Raw genomic sequence first — 6,742 nt, forward strand, 5'->3', positions numbered from 1 at the left:
ACAACTGGCAGGGTCCTTTGAGACAGTCAAAAGGAATGGGTGAGGCCAGGCACAGTGGCTCATGCCTGTAATCCTAGCACTCTGAGAGGCTGAGGCAGGGGCATTGCTTCAGCTCAGAAGTTTGAGACCAGCCTGAGTAAGAGTAAGGTCCGGTCTCTACTAAAAATAGAAAAAATTAGCCAAGTCTAGTGGTACATACCTATAGTCCCAGCTACTTGGGAGGTTGAAGCAGGGGGATCACTTGAGCCTAGGAGTTTGAGGTTGCTGTGAGCTAGGCTGACGCCAGGGCACTCTAGCCCGGGCAACAGAGCGACACTGTCTCAAAAAAAAAAAAAAAAAAAAAAAGGAATGGGCAAAAAAGCCAGCCAGACTGACTTATTGCAAAGAAAAAGGACCTTGAAAGGAACATTGCCCAAAAGTTGCAAAAGCCCCCACATAGCAAGAAGCCTCCAGGAGAGAAAATTCTTTTTTATGTCCAGGACTCAGACAGTGAAGGAGGAGGCTGGAGCTTCCTGCCTCCAAATATCCCCACAGGAGCTCTGGGAAAAATTGACAGTGGGGATTTGATTGGCGCCATCCTGTGTGGACAGAAGTGGTCCAGTGGGGAGCCCCTTCCCCTGGCCGCGGCCCCAACCTGGACCCCTGCACCAGCCATGCCAGGCCAGACAGGTGGTGGCGGGGTAGGGGACAGGCAGCTGTGAGGCAAAAGTGGCTGAGGAGCTTGAAAGGCACTCAGTTACATTTCAATGGCAGGATCCTGGGACTGTGTGGCCTCGTGGGTTTAAAAGGGCTCTCCTGCTCTGTTTGATAGAAGCTTAGCAGGGGACCTGTGGAACCTGCAACTGGACAGATTTTTAAACTAGTATTAGCTTATCTGGGGTTCCTACAAGTGGCGTCTGGATCCCAGACTTTGGACTGATGGTAAAGCCCTTGTACAGAGAAAACAAGGAATGAGCCTTGGAGTCTTAGTAGAGATGCTGAGACGCATCCCATGGCCAGTGGCATGGCAAAGCCACTGGACAATATTGGGAGACAATGGCCTCTTTGCCTCCAGGCAGGAACAGCTACTTGTGAGTTGTGTCTATTCTCAATCCTGCCACCCTTTTGCCAGCCAAAGAGAATGAGCCTTTACAGCATGACTGTTTGGAGGTCCTGGAGGCTGTGTATTCCAGCAGGATGGATCTGTCAGATCAGCCGATGCCAGAGCAAGATTGGGATCTTTTTCACTGACAGGAGTTATGGACAACATTATGGACAACAAACGGCTGGATGTGCGGTTAGGTGATCGTGGCAGTAGCACTGCCACCTGGGACATTAGCCCAGGAAGCTGAGTTGCAGTTATTGAAAGGAAAAAGATAAACATTTATATGGACTCTAAATATGCTTTTATGATTGTGCAGGTTCATAGTGCCATTTGAAAGCAAAGGGGTCTCCTGATGGCTGGAAATAAGGATATTAACTATGCCACCAAAATCATAGCCTTGATACAGGCCATGGCTGAGCCCAAGCACGTGGCCAGCATGGCAAAAAGAAGTCAGGCTACTGGCAGAGCTGCTAAGGAGGCTGCTGGAGGTGATCTATTCCTCAGGGCCTTGATACCTCAGCTAGATTTAGGCCCCTAGTTTTAGACCCTTAAGAACTAAAGACTGGGGCTCTGACATTTGGGATGGCACAGCTAAATGGAGACAGAATTCTCATAGACTCGTCTCCTACCCAAAGCTTTGGTCCAGCCTCTTTGGTCCAACACCTACATGAATACACACATTGGGAGTGTGATGCCTTGATGGATTTGGTGGGACCTCGTTTGAGAGGACCCTGGTTACAACTAACTGTTTATGTGCTTGGTGCAGTCCAAGGACAGAAAGGCAACCCACTACACAGAGAGCCCGACACTGGGGGTCCACCCTTTGGATGATTGGCACTTTTGCTCAGATGCCTAGGCTTGTATTGATAGATACCTTTTCAGGCTGGGTAGAGGCTTGTCCTACCTGGAGGAAAGAAAAGAGCATCTAAGGGCACCAGAATCTTTCTGGAGGAACTCACTCCAAGGTGGGCTCCTACCAGGAGCTGACAGGGCCGTTGCCAAGTTCCTGAACACATACAGGGATAGGCCTCGGAGAATGCAGGGGTGATGAGCACCCATGGGCCAGGGAAAGAGGCTAAGCAAATGGAGAACAACATGCTGGTGATGCAGGCCATGGACAGATAGCTACAAGGGTGGCTCAGCAGCTCCTCCTCCTATAGCAAGTATGGCAACAGACACCCACTGCCAACAGCACCCAGAAGCACACTCCATGGAGCCCTGGACATTTCACAGGAGTGAGAGTAGGCCCTCCTTTGTAGCAGAGGTAACCCAGCAAGTAGACAAACCCCTACACCTGGAATAGAAATTGCATGCATTCTGGAACTGATACAGGAAGTCCATCTATTTTTTTTTTTTTTTTTTTGAGACAGAGTCTCGCTGTGTTGCCCGGGCTAGAGTGAGTGCCATGGCGTCAGCCTAGCTCACAGCAACCTCAAACTCCTGGGCTCAAGCGATCCTACTGCCTCAGCCTCCTGAGTAGCGGGACTATAGGCATGTGCCACCATGCCCGGCTAATTTTTTCTATATATATATTTTTTAGTTGGCCAGACAATTTCTTTCTATTTTTAGTAGAGACGGGGTCTCGCTCTTGCTCAGGCTGGTCTCGAACTCCCGACCTCGAGCGATCCACCTGCCTTGGCCTCCCAGAGGGCTAGGATTACAGGCATGAGCCACCGCGCCCGGCCTAACTATTTTTTTTTTTGAAACAGAGTCTTGCTCTGTTGCCGGGGCTAGAGTGCCGTGGCATCAGCCTAGCTCACAGCAACCTCAAACTCCTGGGCTCCAGTGATCCTACTGCCTCAGCCTCCCGAGTAGCTGGGACTACAGGCATGCGCCACCATGCCTGGATAATTTTTTTCTGTATATATTTTAGCTGTCCAGATAATTTCTTTCTATTTTTAGTAGAGACGGGGTCTCACTCTTGCTCAGGCTAGTCTTGAACTCCTGACCTTGAGTGATCCTCCTGCCTCGGCCTCCCAGAGTGCTAGGATTACAGGCATGAGCCACCTCGCCCGGCCGAGGGAGTCCATCTAAAGTGGGATAAGATATTGCTGCTTGTCCTCCTCTGGATAAGGGTAGCCCTTTAGAAACAGGCTTCAGTTAAGCCCTTAAGAAATAGTTTATGAGAGACCCTTTCTAGCACCCTGAGGTAAGTATGGTAATATGACCATGAGTAAAAGAAAATAGAGTAAAACAATATGTCAGGTGAGCGGGTCAGGTGCTAACCACTACGCATGAGTTTGCCTCTTTCAGGTCCCTCCCCAGTTGGAAGCAGAGAAGTGGAAGGGACCCTATGAAGTGCCTCTAACAACTCACACCTCGTTAAAATTGTCAGAAGTGAAACCTTGGGTCCATCATACCAGAGTAAAGAGGTGTAGCCCCAGTGGAGGGGCCAGCCTTTAGGCCATCTAAAGTATCTGTTTGAGAAAAAGAAAAAAATGAAAACTGGCCGGGCGCGGTGGCTCACGCCCGTAATCCCAGCACTCTGGGAGGCCGAGGCAGGTGGATCGCTCGAGGTCAGGAGTTCAAGACCAGCCTCAGCAAGAGCGAGACCCCGTCTCTACTAAAAATAGAAAGAAATTATCTGGCCAACTAAAATATATATATACAAAAAATTAGCCGGGCATGGTGGCGCATGCCTGTAGTCCCAGCTACTGGGGAGGCTGAGGCAGGAGGATCGCTTAAGCCCAGGATTTTGAGGTTGCTGTGAGCTAGGCTGACGCCACGGCACTCACTCTAGCCCGGGCAACACAACGAGACTCTGTCTCAAAAAAAAAAAAAAAAAATGAAAATGTTGATATTTTTGCTGAAAAAATATATAGATGAGGAAACTGAAGCTCAGAACTGTGGAATGATTTACCCAAGTTCCCATAGTTGATTCTGATTCAGGCTCAGTAGCTCAAGTCTGTAGTCCCAGCTACTTGGGAGGCTGAGGCAGGGGGATCGCTTGAGCCCAGGAGTTGAGGCTTCAGTGAGCTGTGATTGTGCCACTGCACTCCAGCCTGGGCAACAGAAGGAGACCCCATTGCTAAAAAACAAACACACAAAAAAAAACCCCACAAAAACAAAAAAACATAAGTTACACCTTATGGGTAACTTATGAGTGGAGCCGGAGTTTGAACCCAGGTCTTTCTGACTCCAAAGCTTCTTTTAATGTGCCACCCACTGTTTCAATAGTAGGAGAGAAAAAGTGTGATGGATATGACATTTGAATCCCTTTTACTTCTCATTGTTTTTAAAATAAAAATTTTTTAAATTTGAACACCAAATTTGTACACACTCATCATCTTTTGGGATAATTTTTTAAAAGTAGCGTTTCAGCTACATGTGGTAGTTCACATCTGTAGTCCCAGCATTTTGGAAGGCCAAGGCAGGAGGATCACTCGAGCCCAGGAGTTTGAGATGAGCCTGAGCAACACAGTGAGACCCCATTCCTATAAAAAATAAAATAATTAGCAAGCATGGTGGTGAGTGTCTATAGTCCCAGCTATTTGGGAGGCTGAGGCGGGAGGATCTTTTGAGCCCAGGAGTTAAAGTTTGCAGCGAGCTATGATGATGCCACTGCACTCTAGCCTGGGCAACAGAGTGAAACACTGTATAAAAAAAAGACTAAAAAAATAAAAAGTAGATTTTTTATCATAAAGTTAGTATTACTCACGAAAGAAAGTTTGGCAAATACAGACATGTAGAGAGAAGTAAAAGAAACAAAATCAAATCAGATAATTTTCGACCATTGTTAAGATTTGTGGTGTTACTCTTCCCTCTTTGCTATGAATAAATTGTGTTTTGTTTTTTACATTAAAGTTATCATACTGCATAACTGCTTCACCTTACAAGCATTTATTCCTTTTACTAAATAGTTGCATTACCATCAATTACAAGTTGTGAAATACCCTATCCAGTAGGTGTAACTTACATTTTTTTGTTTTTGTGGGTTTTATTTGTTTGTTTTTGAGCAATGGGGTCTCCTTCTGTTGCCCAGGCTGGAGTGCAGTGGCACAATCACAGCTCACTGAAGCCTCAACTCCTGGGCTCAAGCGATCCCCCTGCCTCAGCCTCCCAAGTAGCTGGGATTCCAGACTCGAGCTACTGAGCCTGGCATACCTTATGTTTTTAATCATTCCCTTCTTGGTGATTTATTCTAAATTTTGCTGTTATAGAAATATTTCTTCAAACATCTTGGAGCATATAGCTTAGTCCTAATTTAAGATTATTTCCCTGAAATTGATCCCCAGAAGAGGAATTCCTGGGTCAAAAGGCCTGCACATTATTTAAGCCTTTGATGCATATTGCCAAATTGTTTTACGGAAGATCTTAGCAAGTCATTTCCCCACCAGAATGTAGGTATGCTCATTCTTCACATCAACCTCAGCCTTAGGTGTCACCAGCTTTTTAAATTTCTAATTTGAAAGGCTACAAATAAGCTTGTTTCAAAATTTGTACTTCTTTTATCTAGTAAGATAGAAAATGTCCCATGTTTATTGTGTATCATCTGTGTCCTTTGACCATTTATTGAGTTCTTAGGCTGTTTGTTATCAATTTTATGTGTTGTTTATATAATAAAAATATTATCCCACTGTCTGTAAAACATCTCCCCAGTCTGAAGTTCACCTTTCACTCTTGGCTACGATTTCATAGTAGGGTAGGTTTTTTTAAGCAACAGAAGTTAAAAAATGTTTTTATTATGTTTTATAAATAAACCTGCCCATCTTTTCCTAGGTATTTTTTGCATTTTCTCTACTATTATAAAACCATTCACTCCTCAATAGCTCATTTTCTATCAGGTTCAAGAATTGATGGAATAAAAACTTCCCTATCAAGTACAATGGACACTGTCCTGGTGGTGGGCACACTGACAGTCCTAACTCCAGCATTACACAGTGTATCCATGTAACAAAAACACTTGTACCCCCTTTTAATCTTTTGAAAAAAATAGAATCGATGGAGATGTCTGAGCTATTTTGTCATCTTTTTAAAAGCAAGGGAGAAGAAAGGATTTTTCTTGACTCACTTTTTTTTTTTTTTTGAGACAGAGTCTCGCTGTGTTGCCCTGGCTAGATTGAGTGCCATGGCGTCAGCCTAGCTCACAGCAACCTTAAACTCCTGGGCTTAAGGGATCCTACTGCCTCAGCCTCCCAAGTAGCTGGGACTACAGGCATGCGCCACCATGCCCGGCTAATTTTTTCTATGTATTTTTAGTTGGCCAGATAATTTCTTTCAATTTTTAGTAGAGACAGGGTCTTGCTCTTGCTCAGGCTGGTCTCGAACTCCTGAGCTCAAATGATCCACCCGCCTCGGCCTCCCAGAGTGCTAGGATTACAGGCGTGAGCCACTCCGCCCGGCCTTGACTCACTTTTTGATTAGTACCTTGAAATGTGCTTATTGGGAGTAGGGGCTGCAGGAGGAAGTATATATGTATGTATATGCATCCAAAAAATCTGGAAGACTATATACCCAAAATATTAACACTGGTTATCTCTGTTTGATGAGAGCAGGACTGAGATGGATTTGTTGTTCTTGCCTGCGAAGACCCCTATTTCCTTTGGGCAAGAGATCTCTTCCATTCCTTGTGGCTGCTCATCGCAGTCCACTTGTTCAATATAGTGCCTCATTCCCCTAGTAACAGTTTTGGAGGCCAAGGGGTGAACATTTTACTCA

This window comes from Lemur catta, chromosome 18 (assembly GCF_020740605.2).
Source record: "Lemur catta isolate mLemCat1 chromosome 18, mLemCat1.pri, whole genome shotgun sequence".
Lineage (NCBI taxonomy): Eukaryota > Metazoa > Chordata > Mammalia > Primates > Lemuridae > Lemur > Lemur catta.